General features: G+C 43.7%; 1 long non-coding RNA gene across 1 annotated transcript; it reads right to left on the minus strand.

The window, feature by feature from the left end:
• Window positions 1-6,151: 6,151 nt before the first annotated feature.
• On the minus strand, window positions 6,152-8,855 carry LOC145532837 (uncharacterized). Its single transcript, XR_014073602.1, has 2 exons — window positions 8,794-8,855; window positions 6,152-8,701 (listed from the first exon to the last, which is right to left on the minus strand). It is a non-coding gene; the product is annotated as an uncharacterized LOC145532837 (long non-coding RNA).
• Between the last annotated feature and the right edge of the window lie 7,187 nt (window positions 8,856-16,042).

The raw sequence follows: 16,042 nt of genomic DNA on the forward strand, positions 1-16,042 counted from the left end.
CCCGAAGCTCTAATTGCTACACTTCCTCAAATGTTTTTAATACAGGCAATCAGCGACGACTGCAATTAGGAGGGCCTAATTACATCGGCATTCTTTCTCTGCCTCAGAAACCACCATTGGAACAGTCACAAATAAACCTTAATGAAGACCAAAGATCTTTCTTCAGTCTAAAGCTATTTGTAATCACGATCTGTTATTGTCAAAGCCAGCAGGCAGAGGAGTCCTTAGAAGGACTGTTGCATATTCAGCAGTGGCAGCAGAGAGAGATGGGCTGGGGCCTGGGAGGAGGTGAGCAGGCAAGCTTGGGGCTGGGGGGGTCTGTGGCCCAGGCGGGTGTCCTAATGGGTTTGCCCTCAATCTATCTTTCTGCTTTAATTGCTTTATTTGGCCAATAAAGTCTCTTAAGCCAAAGGCCCCCAGTCTCCGGGATCAAATGCCTAATGATCTCAGGTGGAGCTATTGTAATGATAGAAATAATGTCGCAATAAATGTAATGTGCTCAAATCATCCTGAAACCATTCCTCCTCCACTGGTCCATGGAAAAATTATCTTCCACGAAACTGGTCTCTGGTGCCCCAAAAGGTTGGGGACTACTGTCTTAAGCATTCTTTAAAAAAAATTACTGAGATGCATAGCTTCCCAAAGTGGCTCAGTGGTAAAGAATCTGCCTGTCAATGCAGGAGATGCAGGAGACTTGGGTTTGATTGCTGGGCCAGGAAGATCCCCTGGAGGAGGAAGTGGCAACCCACTCTGGAATTCTTGCTTGGGAAATCCCATGGACAGAGGAGCCTGGCGGGCTACAATCCGTGGAGTTGAAAAGAGTCAGACTCATCTGAGCGCGTACGCACGCACACGCGCATTCAGGTGCACATTTGAATGGTAAAATGTGAATGTCTTAAGAATAAGGTTTAATTAATTAAAAACATATATACATATAGTATTCATGTAATCACTGCCCAGATCAAGATATAGAACATTTCCAACATCCTGGACAGCTCCCCCTGCCCTTCTGTGCTGTATCCATCAGGGTCGAATCAGAAAAGCAGAACCATGAATGTTAGGTTACCAGGGATTAAAAGAATTTGACTTTACCCAACTGTGGGAGGAACTGGGGAATTAAGAGTTCAAAAAAGGGCATGGAGGAATCAGCAAAGGCGCTCACTCGAAGCAAGGGCATGGGTGAATGAGTCAGAGGTTGTCAGAAAGCCCGGAAGCTGGCCACATCCGGCTGTAGTAGTGAGACCACAGAAGAGCTGGTGCAGATAGATACCCGAGGGAAGCTGTTGGTTCTCCAGCTGCTGCTTCTGCGCATTCTCAGTGAAGCATGTGGTGGTGATGAGGTCACTGTGAGTCAGCAGGCCCAGGGGCATTCAGGAGAAGGGCTGGGCGCAACATACTGAGCAGAGCCGGGGCAAACTGAAACCTGGCAGCGGCTCTCTCTCACAACTGTGAACGTTCAGAAAATGGGCAACTCTAACCTGGAACCACTCAGGGAAGGTGATTCTGGAAAACATGGTCCCCTGCACAACCAGGCTGACTAGAACAATCTGGCACACAGGAAGAAGTTTCGTGTCCACTAAGTGGCTGGTGGGGTTTGTGTCCTCCAGCTGCGAGTTTGTAGGTCCTTGACAAAGTCTTTATATTCAAGCTGCAGGACACCCAGAACAGTGCCTTTCCCGGAGCTGGTGAGGGGAGGAGGTCTCCAATTCCTCCTTCTTTCAGCCCCCATCTCCCTTTAGGAGAAGGCAGTGCTAATGGAATTGGGTCAGATTCTTGGATAGTGGCCAAGATCGCTGCGCTTCAATGCCTGGGTGTGGCCTATGGCTATGAATAGTGGTGCTCAACCTTGGCTTCCCAATGAAATCATCTCGGAAGCTTCATAAAATACTGATGCCTGGGCTATCCCCAGAGAATCTGGAATGCAGCATTGGCATTGGGATTTTAAAAAGCTCCCCAGATGATTTGATTGGACAGTCAATGTTGGGAATCCCCGGAGAGGCAAGGTAGGCTGGTTCTTCTCTTTTCAGGGCCTTTCTACTTTCCCATGCAACAATAAGGTTAAATGACTCCAAAACAAGGCAAGGGGGCACAGCACAGTCTTTAGAAGAACGATGTAGCCAAGCGAGCATGTGTACTAAATCGCTTCAGTCCTGTCTGGCTCTTTGCGACCCTGTGGACTGTAACCTGCCCAGCTCCTATGTCCATGGGATTCTCCAGGCAAGAATACTGGAGGGGGTTGCCTTGCCCTCCTCCGGGGATCATCCCTACCCAAGGATTGAGCCTGAGTCTCTTACGTCTCCTGCATTGGCAGGCGGGTTCTTTACTGCTAGCGTCACCTGGGAAGCCCAACATAGCCATTTTGTTGTTCAGTCTCTCAGTTGTGTCTGACCCTTTGCAGCCCCATGGACCGCAGCATGCCAGGCTTCCCTGTCCTTCACCATCTTCAACATAGGCATAGGATATGACAAAAACTGGTTAGAATCAACTAGGTCCGAGATGGTGAAATATTCAACTTCCAGGGGACCTCAAGCCTCATTATATGCTCACTGTAGTATATTAGCATAATCTAGGTGACACACCCACCATGACAGTTACAAGGCTGGCCATCAAAGACCAAAAGATAGGCAGTGGCCCAATTCCTGGAAATCTCTGTTCCTTCCCCCAAATCATTGGAATAATCCTCCCTTTCATTAGCGTATGAAATTACCCAGCCCATAAAAACTAACCATGCCATATTTCAAGGCCGTTCTTGCCTTCTAAAATGGCCCAGTTTCTGTCTGTGGAGGGTGTTTCTCTTTAAATAAATCCACTTCTTACCCACCATTGTATGTCTCACTGATATCTTTTTGTGATGCAACATCAAGAACCTGAGCTTCATTAAATCCTGAGACCAGGTATGTGATCTCAGCTAAAAGACCGTGGGTTCCAGACCCAACATGGGCTTTGTCTGGGTTCAATCTGAGATACACGATCTCAGCTCTGGGGTTGGCCTTCTGGGATAGGTTTCCTCTGCATGCATTGCTTTGCCTAAATAATTAGATTTGGAACACAGAGGAGTAAGAAGCTCTCCTTAGGCCTTGTCGTCTGCTCCAGTCCAGTAAACCAGATTTCTTGTGCTAGTATGTTCTCCCCTTTTCCCCATAGTTGTGAGGGTTATCCAGAGGATCAGAGAAGCTAGCTGAGCACAGGTCCACTCTTCTGGGACAGTATTCTCAAAGCAGTCTTTGTATAAAATACAGGCATAATGTTCAGTATGTCACTATGGTTAACAATGCTGTATTGTCTGTTATAAAGATGCTAAGCGAGACCTTAATAATTCTCAAACACACACACATCCATCTTACTGAGTCCAAGTTCATACTGCTCAATGAAGAACAGGCCAGTGAATTGAAATTCGAGTCGTTGGGGTGAAGAAGAGCAACTTTATTCGGAAAGCCAGCAGACTGAGAAGATGGTAGACTAGTGTCCCAAAGAACCATCTTGCCTAAGTTAGAATTCAGGTTTCTTTTACACTAAAAGGTGATCTCAGGTGGCCTTGGCCAGCAGCAGCTTGAAGCAGGGCTTTGGTTCCCGACCAGAGAATGAGGCCAGGTCACAGCAGAGAGAGCACTGAATCCTAGCCACTAGACTGGTGGTCAGTGACAAGGCCCCGGCTCTTCAGCTTTGCGCAAAAGAATTCCCACAATGACAGAAAGTAGTGAATCAAGTGAAGTGTTTATTAGGAGGAAAACAGAGTACAGTATGTGTGGACAGACACACGGCCATACTCAGAGAGGCAGTCATGCTTTCGTGGCAGTTTAAAATCACTTATATGGGTCATTTCTTCCTGGTTTCCTTTGGCCAATCATTTTGATTTGCCTGGTTCAGAGTCCATATTTGGTATATCTCAGGATGCTCCCATGTGTGTGCACACACCTCTTAGCCAAGATGAATTCTACTGAAGAGGCCTGTGGGAAGTTAGCATCACTTAGCATCACTCTCCCTTTGACCTCCAAGGAGTCCTTCTGTGCATGTGTAGTTGGGGAGGTTTCTTAACTTTGAGAATGAGAAATATGTGGTCTCTTATTTTTTATCTGGGCAGGACCCAGCCTCCTCCCTTGATTGTCTTGCTATTCTCCTCTTGGAGAATCTACTCTGTTGCGGGGGCGGGGCGGGGAGGAGCATCTAACTCCTGCCTCAAAAGGGGAGGGAGTAAAGTCAAGCTCTTTCTGGTTCCAACCAGCCTTCAGAGGGGATGTGTTAATTTCCTCCTTCAGGCAGTCATTCACAGGTGAACCTTGCCAGGATGTTTCCTGTGAGGTAAATAAAGGTATTTTAGCTTAATGCTCGTTGTCTGGGAGCAGAGTTCCCAGAGGTGGGCTATTATGTATAATTTAAGCTTATGGGCAACAAGTTAGTGATTACCTTGTAATAGAATACAAAGGTTGTTCCCTATTACACAATTGTAACTGTATGAGGCTGTTGGTGAAAAATTAATCAATCTAAGAAAGAAATGGGAAATCTTATTCAAGTCAAACTGAGGATTATAAACCCAGGAAGAGCCTCTCAGGAAGTTTTATTATCCCTGTTAGAAGTCAAAGCACAGTTATATAAGTTTTTTGAGACAGAAGGCTGTGTGTTAATATTATTGGCAGTTTACACAATCTAAGCATCATGTGACTCCTTACAAGATTGGGAAGGAACGCTATCTTTTAAGAAGTTGTCTTGCTGCTGGAAGAACGCTGCTCTTTATGGTTGAGCAGGTATTTCTGTTGAGGGCAAGTTTTGATCAATGCGTAATGCAGGCACACAGTGCCCAGTAGGGGAGTAGAGAGGAAATCAAAGGGCAGAGAACATTTTTTATGTTCAAATTTTTCTGGTCTTGCCATAAAATATGAATTTTATTTCACAAGGTGATGGATGTGTTCATTAACCTTATTGAGGGAATCATTTTGCAACATATATATATATGTATACATAAATATATATAAACATTATGTAAGCCTTAAACTTATACAATGTTCTGTGCTGGTTATATCCTAATAAAGCTAGAAAAAAAATCCCCATGGGACTCTTAAAATATCCCCTTGTCTTGGTCCTACTCAAAAATTCAACTGAATCAGACTCAGGGAAAGTGGGTACTGGCTTAGGTATTTTGTATTTTATGTAAATTTGCTTATTTTATATAAATTTGCATTGAGTCATGGTGTATCACAAGGCTTCCCCTGGTGGCTCAGATGGTAAAGAATATGCCTGAAATGCACCCAGGTTCCATTCTTGGGTCAGGAAGATCCCCTGGAAAATGGAATGGCAACCCAGTCCAGTATTCTTGCCTGGAAAATTTCATGGTCAGAGAGGAGCCTGGTGGGCTACAGTCCATGGGATCACAAAGAATCAGACACGACTAAGCGACTAACATATATACATATAGTATATTACAGTAGAATTTACAAATCTTGTTTTCAGCCCAATGAATTTTTACATAAATATACACCCATGTATTATACTAACACCTCAGTGAAGCCATAGAACTTTCTGGCTACTGCTTAAAGCTCCATCATCCTTCTTCCAGGCAATAATTCCTCCCACCACCCCAGGATGTCTGTGTGTGTGCTCAGTTGTGGGATTCTCCAGGCAAGAGTACTGGAGTGGTTTGCCATGTCCTACTCCAGGGGATCTTCCTGACCCAGGGGTTGAACCCACATCTCTTGCACCTCCTGCATTGGCTGGCGGATTCTTTACCACTGAGCCACCTGGAAGCTCCCTGTCCTAAGATAGGGTACTACTATTCTGACTTCTATCACCTGAGATTCATTTTGCCTGTTCTTGTACTTCATAGAAATGAGACTATGTAGCATGCAGTCTTTTGGATCTTAGCTTCTTTCCCTTAACAGGTCTGTGAGATTTATCCACATTGTGAGGGTCAGCAGTTATTTATTCCATCGAATGACTATGCCACAATGTGTGCGTCCATCCTATTTCTGATAGAAATTTGTTTGTTTTCAATTTTTGGCTAACATAATGAAATATGATGAACATTTTATACATATTTTTGGTGTACACACCCAAAATTTCCGTCAGTGCATTCATTTTTCTTAAGCATATAATTAGGAGTAGAATTGTTGGAACATAGGGCAGGTGTGTGTTTAGAATTTATACATAGGGAATAGGGTTTTTGTTTTTGTTTTTTTTTAAGCTCTTAAGCTGGGTCAAATGCTTAGCCAGGGTTGAGAATAACTGCTCTGGAGGGTAAGTAGAGGCATTTTCAGTAAACATGGGTCTTTGTTGTAATAAAACCCAAGACAAAAGAGGGTTTGCTATGCCTTTAACATAATAAGGCCAGGTTTGTTACTTCTCAAGGGATAAGGTCAAGGTCAGTTCTTAAGAGACAAGTACATTTCTCAGGTAGCCTAAATGGGAGTGGTTTACAAAAGGGAAATTAACCTCACATCTGATTTCAATCACCTTAGGAGATAATCAGCCATTGCCTGGGGTGGAGATACCCACAGCCCCCTTCTTTCCCTGCACCTCTCATCCATGGACCAGGACTCTTCCTTCTTACCACTTGGAAAACTAGAAGAAAGTATCAAAGCTTACCCTCTCCACCAGCAGAAAGTGCCAAGGAGACATCTCTTCAATATTCAGGAGACATTTGAGATGGCACATTTTGTAACATGTGAGACCAGCTTGTATCTCGTGGGGCTTTATTATTATGAGGGGCTGGGAGAGGGGTATCTTGGCTTGAGGAAGGGGCATGTGAAAAATACTATATGATGTTATAGTTAAAACCTAATGTAATCGTAACTAATATAATTAATGTATAATGATTGTTATTGTTCATTTGCTAAGTCATGTCCAACTCTTTGCAACCCCATGGATGGCAGCATTCCAGGCTTCCCTGTGCTTCCCTGTCTCCCAGCGTCTGCTCAAACTCATGTCCATTGAGTCAGTGATGTTATCCAACCATCTTATCTTCTGCCCCCCTCTTCTTTTGCCTTCAATATTTCCCAGCATTAGGGTCTTTTCCAATGAATTGGCTCTTTGCATCAGGTGACCAAAGTATTGGAGCTTCAGCTTCAGCATCAGTCCTTCCAATGAATATTCAGGACTGATTTCCTTTAGGATGGACTGGTTAGATCTCCTTGCAGTCCAAGGGACTCTCAAGAGTCTTCTCCAACACCACAGTTCAAAAGTATCAATTCTTGGGTGCTCAGCCTTCTTTATTGTCAAACTCTCATATTTGTACAAGACTACTGAAAAAACCATAGCTTTGACTATGTGGACCTTTGTCAGCAAAATGATGTCTCTGCTGTTTAATATGCTGTCTAGTTTGGTCATAGCTTTTCTTCCTAGGAGCAAGTGTCTTTTAATTTCATGGTTGCTGTCACCATCCACAGTGATTTTGGAGCCCAAGAAAATAAAGTCTGTCACTGTTTCTACATTCTCCCCATCTATTTGCCATGAAGTCACGGGACTGGATGCCATGATCATAGTTTTTTGAATGTTGAGTTTTAAGTCAGCCTTTTTACTCCTCTTTCACCCTCATCAAGAGGCTCTTTAGTTCTTCACTTTCTGCCATAAGGGCAGTGCATCTACATATCTGAGGTTATTGATATTTCTCCCAACAATCTTGATTACAGCTTGTGCTTCATCCAGCCCAGCATTTCACATGATGCACTCTGCATAGAAGTTAAAAAAGCAAGTGGCAATATACAGCCTTGACCCAGTTTTGAACCAGTCTGTTGTACCATGTCCGGTTTTAACTATTGCTTCTTGTTCTGTATATAGGTTTTCCGGAAGACAAATAAAGTGGTCTGGTATTCCTATCTCTTTAAGAATTTTCCATAGGTTGTTGTGATCTACATAGTTGAAGGCTTTAGCGTAATAATACATAAAATAATAATAAGATAAAGGGAGTATTCATGGACAAAGGAGAGGAATACTTTTTTGAGATTTAAGCATTTGTGCTTGGACTTATAAAAAATTACATCTGTTCCCCTCTCCCAGTCTGGTTTCTGTATTATCTATTTATCTCCTGTTGGCAAATGAGACAATTTCCATACTATTAGAAGGGCAGAGAGGATGGATTCTGTGAGGGAAAGTCCCTGCCAGGCAACTGAAATCTTTTTAAAGTTTTATTTATTTATTCATTTTGGCTGCACCGTGGGGTCGCAAAGAGTCGGACACAACTGAGAGACTGAACTACCACTGGGCTTTCTCCAGTTGGAGCAGGTGGGGACTACTCTTTGTTGCAGTGGTGTTCTCATTGTGGTGGCTTCTTTTGTTGCAGAGGATGGGCTCTAAGGAACCGGCTCAGTAGTTGTGGTGCACAAGCTTAGTGCTCCATGGCACGTGAGATCTTCCTGGATCAAGTCCAATGCATTGGCAGGTGGATTCTTTAACCACTGGATCGCCACGGAAGCCCTAACTGAAATCCTAACACACCATGACTGTCTCTGATGAGAACCCAGCTTTGATGTATGTGGCATATGGGGCCATGCCAGAAATTAGGGTCATTTTCTCTGCCCTAACATGCCCTAGAAGGTCATACTGTCTCTCTTGAGTCTTTGTATTGTGATGCTCTGGGCCCCTCTGGGGGAAATCAAGCTCTATTCTGTGGGAAGTGGAAGGACTCACAATCTTCAAGGAGAAGCTTCCAGGTGACCGCGAGATCTTCTAGGAACAATCCAGGTACCTTTAAAGGGTAAATCACCCCATCTTCCTGAAAAAGTGAAAAAAGAGATCTCATGGGCTCAAAGGAGGAAAACAACTCTTGGGTAAATCTTTGGGATGGATAAAAACAGAACTTCTCACATGCTTGGTTCCTTGAGGTGGTTGGTGATATCTCTAACTGGAAGCGCTCCCTTGAAATTGTCACTGCTTGAAGGGCTGCCTTGACTTAGCATTGTGACAACTGAGGTCACAATGAATTCTACACTGAACGGAGGGCAATGTGGGCTCTCAAGGAGGGGTGTCAACAATGGATGGGTGGTACACCAAGACATGGACGTTTTCTGTCCCCTAAATTTCTCCTATTTTCCTCCCCACTCTGAAGACTGGTAATGTCATCAAGTACCCTTTTCTTTAAATTTGCTATCCCTCTGTTAGGGAACCATTGACTAAAATGACCTGCTCTGGCCAAGCAGGATAATAACCGTCTGCCTGAATTATCTCACAACAGGAGGTTCTGATAAAGAACATGCAACTGACAAGCTACTGTCAGCCAGAAGAATTCGGGAGGGGCCAAAAGGAGGGAGGGAGATGCCAACATATAATACGTCCTGTCAAACTCCCAGAAACTCTCATGCTGGAAAACATCTTGACTGAGAGATACACATATTGTTAGGAAAGACCTTGAATCAGATCAAATACGGGCACAGGTAGTTCTGAAACTTGGCCTATGTACCCTGGTGCTGAACTGAATCTCAAAGATAGAGCTTTGGGCACAATAGTTTAATTGCTTTGCCAAGAAAGGGGAACACCGAGGTCTAATGCCCTCAAAACTGTGTGTTCCAACCTGGGGGAGGTTGGGTGAGGAGTTTTATAGCAATGGTTCAAAGGGCAGGGTTGTTGATAAGGACTGGGGTGTGTGCAGGGCCTGTGTTCCTTTAATCTGGCCTCCGGTAGTATCTCCTAATGAGCTTCTCCTGATGAGGTTCTCAGGGTTATCAAACTGTGATTCTCTGGAATGAAGAATGCTTCATAAATAGTTAACATCTTCCATTTGTGGTGGGTTTTAGTTCTGCAGAAGAACTCAAAGATTGTTCTGTGTATCCCTTGAGGCAGAACCAGGACACTGTCCCAGAGCTTCACTATTATTTCTTGTCTGCTCTTCCCTTGTCTTGCATCCCCTCCTTCCTTGATTAGCAATGATTTGAACCTTCCCTTTGGAACTCAGTGAAGGTCTTGGAGGCTGAAACCCATTTCCTACAAACAAAAAGTGGGGGACAAAGGCAGGCTTCCATGCCCAGAGCCCCACAGGGTCCTGCTCAGTTTCATGCAAGATGACTGGACAGAGAAAACCTGAAGGACTAACTCTACCACCATAAACCCAGAGACTACAAGCCATATGGCAGAGAAGTTCTCCTGGGTTCCCTTACCATACTGCTCTCTGCCTAGGCACCCCATCCCAATAAATTCCCTTACTTTGTCAGTATGTATGTCTCCTTGGACAACTCATTTCTGAGTGTTAGACAGGAACCCCATCTCGGGCTCCAAAAGGGGTCCCCCTTCCAGTAATAACTCTACTGTCCTCTGCTCTCTTCTGCTCATGGGAGTGATGAATTCTGATCTCCATTTCTCCTGGTTTTGTTGCAGAGAAGAAGCCAATTCTGACTCCACGTTTGAAACTGTTTCTTTGACTTGCTTTTCATTACTTTTACTATTATAATCACATATCATAGCCTGCCTCAGAGGACCCTGCCCATCTGCCTGACTGTAAACTAAAGTACCTTTGTTCAGCTCATAGAGACATAATCTGACCCTGCCACTTGTGAACAGCTACAACAAAAAGAAGACATTAACACACCCTTTTCAAAATCTGGCCATTCCCAGAGATTGTTCTGGAAAGCTGAAGACCCTTTCACTTTACCTCCCCATCACCTCTTCCTCCCTTTCACTTTATTTCCCCACTGCCTGTCCCTCTCTATTCTGCCTTTTGATTTTAGCTTCTCATTGCTTCTCTCCCTGACCTGGCATCCAGACCCTGACGAGATGGTTACTCTCAGACATTAGTCTGCTATCTTCTTGGTCAGCCGGCTTTCTGAATACAGTTATACTCCTTGCCTCAACACTTTGTCTCTCGGATTCACTGGCCTGTTGGGTGGTGAGCAGAGCAAGCTTGGACTTGGTCACAGTTTCTTCATGTGGAGAGAAAGAAGAATCCTGGTCCCATGAAGAAGGGGTGCAAGGGTAAAGGGGATATTTTCCAATTCTTCTTACCTTTGAAACAGAGCAGGACCATGTGGGGTCCTTCTGGGTACAAATCCTTTCAGTGTTTCCCCATTTCTGTTTGTAGGAAATAAGCTTCATTCAGCCTCCTTGGGACTTCCCTGGTGGCTCAGATGGTAGAGTCTACCTGCAGGAGACCCAGGTTCAATCCCTGGGTCAGGAAGGTCCCCTGGAGGAGGAAATGGCAACCCACTCCAGTATCCTTGCCTGGAAAATCCCATGGGCGGAGGAGCCTGGCAGGCTACAGTCCATAGGGTCACAAAGAGTCGGACACGACTGAGTGATTTCACTTTTTCTTTCAGCCTCATTGAACTTCCTTGAGTTCCAAAGGGCAGATTCAAATAGTTGCTTACCAGGGAAGGGAGAGAAGGCAGAAATTTAGGAGGAACAGTCACGAAGCAATAGTGCAGGGGCTTCCCTGGCAGTTCACTAGCAAAGACTCTACACTTCCACTGCAGGGGTTCCCCTGGTCAGGGAACTAAAATCCTGCAGGTGGCCAAAAGGAAAAAAAGAAAAAGGAAAAGAGACAACATTGCAGGGTCCTGGCTCCTCCTCAAGGAATATGCACAGCAAAATGCCTTTGAGTTCTTCTGCTGGAACTAAGGCCCCCACCCAGGTGGAGAATGGTGACTTCAGGCTGAGCACGAGATTCCTGGAGCACTGCCCTCTTACCTCACCACCAACCAATCAGAAGAAAACCAGCACACAGGAGAAGACATGAAGACTTTGACCTGTTCCCCAAATGATTCTCCCTTTAAAAGCTTGTGTGTGTTATGTTAGTCACTCAGCCATATCTGACCCTTTGCGACCCCATGGACTGTAGCTCACCCGGCTCCTCTGTCCATGGAATTCTCCAGGCAAGAATACTGGAATGGGTTTTCACCCCCTTCTCCAGGGTATCTTCCTGACCTAGGAGTCGAACCTGGGTCTCCTGCACTGCGGGTAGAGTCTTTATCATCTGAGACACCTGGGAAGACTTCATGGTTGAGCATAATCTTCGGAATTGGTTTCGGGACACAAGTCAACCTTCTCCCGAAGTTGCTAGCCTCCTGGAAAAAAGTAACTTTTCCTTTCCAATTGACTCTCAATAAATATTTGAATTTGGCTTTTGAGTGGCACCCAGAGTTTGGCAATGCCTTGCTTTCTCCTCCTAAAGTGACTGAAATCAGACACTCCTTGCTTCCCAGAGAATGGACTTCCTATTGAAGATCATCCCCAATTTAGTAGCCCTCAAAAGACTACATAGAGGAAACTTACAAAAAGGAAGAGCAGTATGGGCTCATGCCAGTTGTGAGTTATTTGGTAGAAATAAAAGATTTATGACTGTACTGACTCCTGCCCAATGTTGTGAAATATTTAAAATCTAATACAGTGAATACTAACATCATTACTGAGGAATATGAAAGTGTTAATGTTTCAGAGCCCTGATGCTACCCAGGCCTAATATTAATCATGAGGAAGCTTAATATTTGAACAGAATTGGAAAGAACTGGGCTGCTTTAAAAGGCTTCCTTTTGTGTTCAAAGAGGACATTATCTTCTGAGGGATGGAATGGCCTCCATTTGCATAATGTCTTTCCTTTTGTTCCTTCTGTTGTCCCAACTAATTGCTTTTGAATACACGACCTCTGCTATTTCCCCTATCTTTCTTGCCAATAATGATTTACCATCCTCTTACCTCTTGATATGTAAAATGTAGGTAAGGGGGGGGTACTTCAAAGCACAAGACTTCTTGTGAGTTCCCTACAGCTGAGATGGCAATATGGACACATTGATCATGGGGTACCTGAGAGTGGATAGAAATAGGGAGACAGAAGCCAGGTCCCTGGGGCTCCAGCATCTCATTATGTTGTAGGAGAGGGTGGGTTTGAAGAAAAAATGAATAGATTTAGATGGTAGAAGTTCCCCTTCTCAAGAAAGACTTATAGTGGGGATGCCAGTGTGATATAAAATTAATATTTTATGGCAAGATTAGAAAAAAGTAAACATAGAACGTGTCCTCTGCCCTTTGGTCTCCTCTCTCCCCTCACTGTGCATTGTGTACCTGCATTATGCATCGACCTAACTTCTCCATCAGCAAAAAGAGCAGCATTTTCCTAGCACCAAGAACACAACACCTTAGAAAGTAACATTCCTCCTTGATCTTGTAAGGGGTCACGATGATCCACCACCTTGTACCTACAGATCTGGATTGTATAAACCGTCAATAATATGTCATTTAGCGAACAGTCCTCTATCTCAAAAAACTTATACAACTATGCCTTGACTTCTAATGGGTGAAACAGTTCTTGGAGTTTTCTGAGACGCTCTTCCCGGGTTATAATCCTTGGTTTGGCTCAAGTAAAATTTTCCATTGCTTTCTTAGATGGACCAATTAATTTTTTTTGTCAACACCAGCTTTGTTGTGGTTAATAAAACTGGTTATGTTTCTGTGACTCAGCTGTTCACCTTTCTCAAAATTGTCCTGAGACCACAAGGGGCAAAAATACCAGGGCTAGGGATGGAGATGGAGAGGGCTAGTGATGAAATAAAATTCATAATTTATGGCAAGATGGGAAAAATTTGATAAAAGTGTTTCTTTGCCTGTTTGGGCTTCCTTCCTCCCCTTTAGTATTTATTGTATCTTTTGTTTCTTTGTTTTGTTTTTTGACCATGCAGCTTGTGGGATCTTAGTTCCCCAACCAGGGATCGAACCCATGCTTCCTGCAGTGAAAGTACAGAGTCTTAACCACTGGACTACCAGGGATGTCCCTTTAGTGTGCTGTATGCACCTGCATGGGGGCTTCTCAGGTGGTGCTAGTGGTAAAGAACCCTCTCGCCAGTGCAGAAGACATAAGAGATGTGGCTTTGATCCCTGGGTTGAGAAGATCCCCTGGAGAAGGACATGGCAACCCACTCCGGTATTCTTGCCTGGAGAATCCCATGGACAGAGGAGCCTGGTGGGCTACAGTCCATAGGGTTGCAAAGAGTCAGACATAACTGAAGCAACTTAGCACACACATGTATCTGCATTAATCAGACCTCCTTAGGAGGTAACCTTCCTTCTTAATTTCATCAAGATTCACAACTCCTTAGGAGATAACTTTTCTTAATCTTGTAAGGGGCCATAATGACTCATGACCCACTACTCACTTTGTCTTTGTAGATCTGGATTGTATAAACTGTCAAAAACACATCTTTTAATGTACAGCCCTCCCTCTGTCTCAAAAGATTTTGTGACCATGCTTAAATTCTCCATTTGGCTTGAATAAAATATTCCATTTCTTTCCTAGATTGATTAATTTTTCATCAGTAGTAGTACTGGTAATTATCTAACAAGTTCTCAGTTACTAAGCACTGACTATGAGCTGGTCATGTGTTAAGTACTACACAAGCATTTGCCTCATTTAGTCCTCACCACACAAATAGAAGGTGGGTTCTCTTGTGATTCCCACTTTGCACTATAGGGGAGGAGAATACTTCCTCTTACACTCTTTAACTGAGTGGATGGGGCCATGCAAATTAAACTAAGAAAACCTAGGTAACAGAAAAAGAGGCTGTCGTGGAGGAAGACATTTTCATCTTCCCTTGTAGGTTCTTCTGGCTGGCCTAAGAATTAAACTGACATGAGACAGATTAATAGGAGAAAACCAAACAAAAGTTTAATAATAAGTATACATGGGAGCACCCAGGAAAATGGAGTAATTTACTAAAATGACTGAAACCTTCACCTTAAATACCATCTTCAGCTTAAGATAGAAGAGGATGTCAGGGGTAGGGATCTGGGACTTCAAAGATAAGGAAGGCAATTCACATGGAGATGGAAAAGCAAATATTTGGTAAATAAATGTTTGCTGGTCCAGGCAGAGGCAGTGGGACACAGAGGCGTTTTAACAAACAGGCCTTGTTAGGTTCCTTCATGTCTACACACCTAATGTCTTACTATAGCACCTATGGTGATGTTCCCTTGCTATAACAGGTCCTCTATCTACATTCTTTAGGCAGCTAAGGAGGAGGTCAAAGTTTCCTGCTGAATCTCGTTTCTTAAAAATAACCAACCTAATAATCAATCATGATCCTCATGCCCCAAAGACAGATTTTGGAGCAGCAAATTTTGTTCCCCTATAAGGTATACAAATTTTATTTGACATTAATATTTTATTTACTTATTTCTTTATGCAAACAAGGGGTCTCATGGAAGAGGAAGTGAAAACTCAAAGAAGTGTTTCTGAAATGGAAGGGAAGGGGGCAGGACATAACCTTTAAAAGAATGACATAGCCACAAGACATGACAAAAACTGGTTAGAACCAAGCAAGCCCAAGATGGTGGAAGATTCAACTTCCAGTAGACCTTGAGCCTCATTAGACACTCATTGTAATACATTAGCCAAATGATATGCCATGACAGTTTTGAAGCCAACCATAAAAGGCCAAAAGTGATCGGTGGCCCAATTCCTGAAAATCCCTACGACTTCCTCAAAACAGTTGAATAATCTTCCCACTCATTAGCCTGTGAAATTCCCCAGTGCATTAAAACTAATATCCCATATATGGCGGCCTCTTGCTTTCTAAGACGGCCTACACTCTGTCTGTGGAGTGTATTTCTCCCTAAATAAATCCACTTCTTACCTATCAGTTTGTCTCTCACTGAATTCTTTCTGAGAAGAGACTTCAAGAACCTGAGCGTCATTAAGTCCTGAGATCAAGTGTGTGGTCTCAGCTAAAATACCATGGGTTCAAGTCCCAATCTGAGTTGCATGGTTTAGTCTGAGAGGTTATATACCATTTTAACACAGTGCAATACATTTGTAGAGAGGTGACAAGAGGAAGGAAAAGGGTTTGGGCTTCTAGGGGCAGTAGATTGTGGGGAGGTAAATAAATATATGGGAGCAATGATGGACAATAAAGATTATTTCAATTTAATTTCTTTGTGCAAATTCAAGTTGGCGCCATCGACAGTGTGACAAGAGTTGTTTCCTCTTTTTGGTACAGGATTGAGGAGGGGGCACACCTTCACGGAGAGAAATTTATGAATTGCCTTGAGGCAGAAACGAGGGGGATAAAGAGCTTTCTCTGCGTTTGCTGTTTCTTGATTGCCTTCAGCTCAAAATAATCCTCTGCCGAAGTGGCATATT

Source organism: Giraffa tippelskirchi, chromosome 13 (genome assembly GCF_054371585.1).
Source record: "Giraffa tippelskirchi isolate mGirTip1 chromosome 13, T2T-mGirTip1v1.2.pri, whole genome shotgun sequence".
Lineage (NCBI taxonomy): Eukaryota > Metazoa > Chordata > Mammalia > Artiodactyla > Giraffidae > Giraffa > Giraffa tippelskirchi.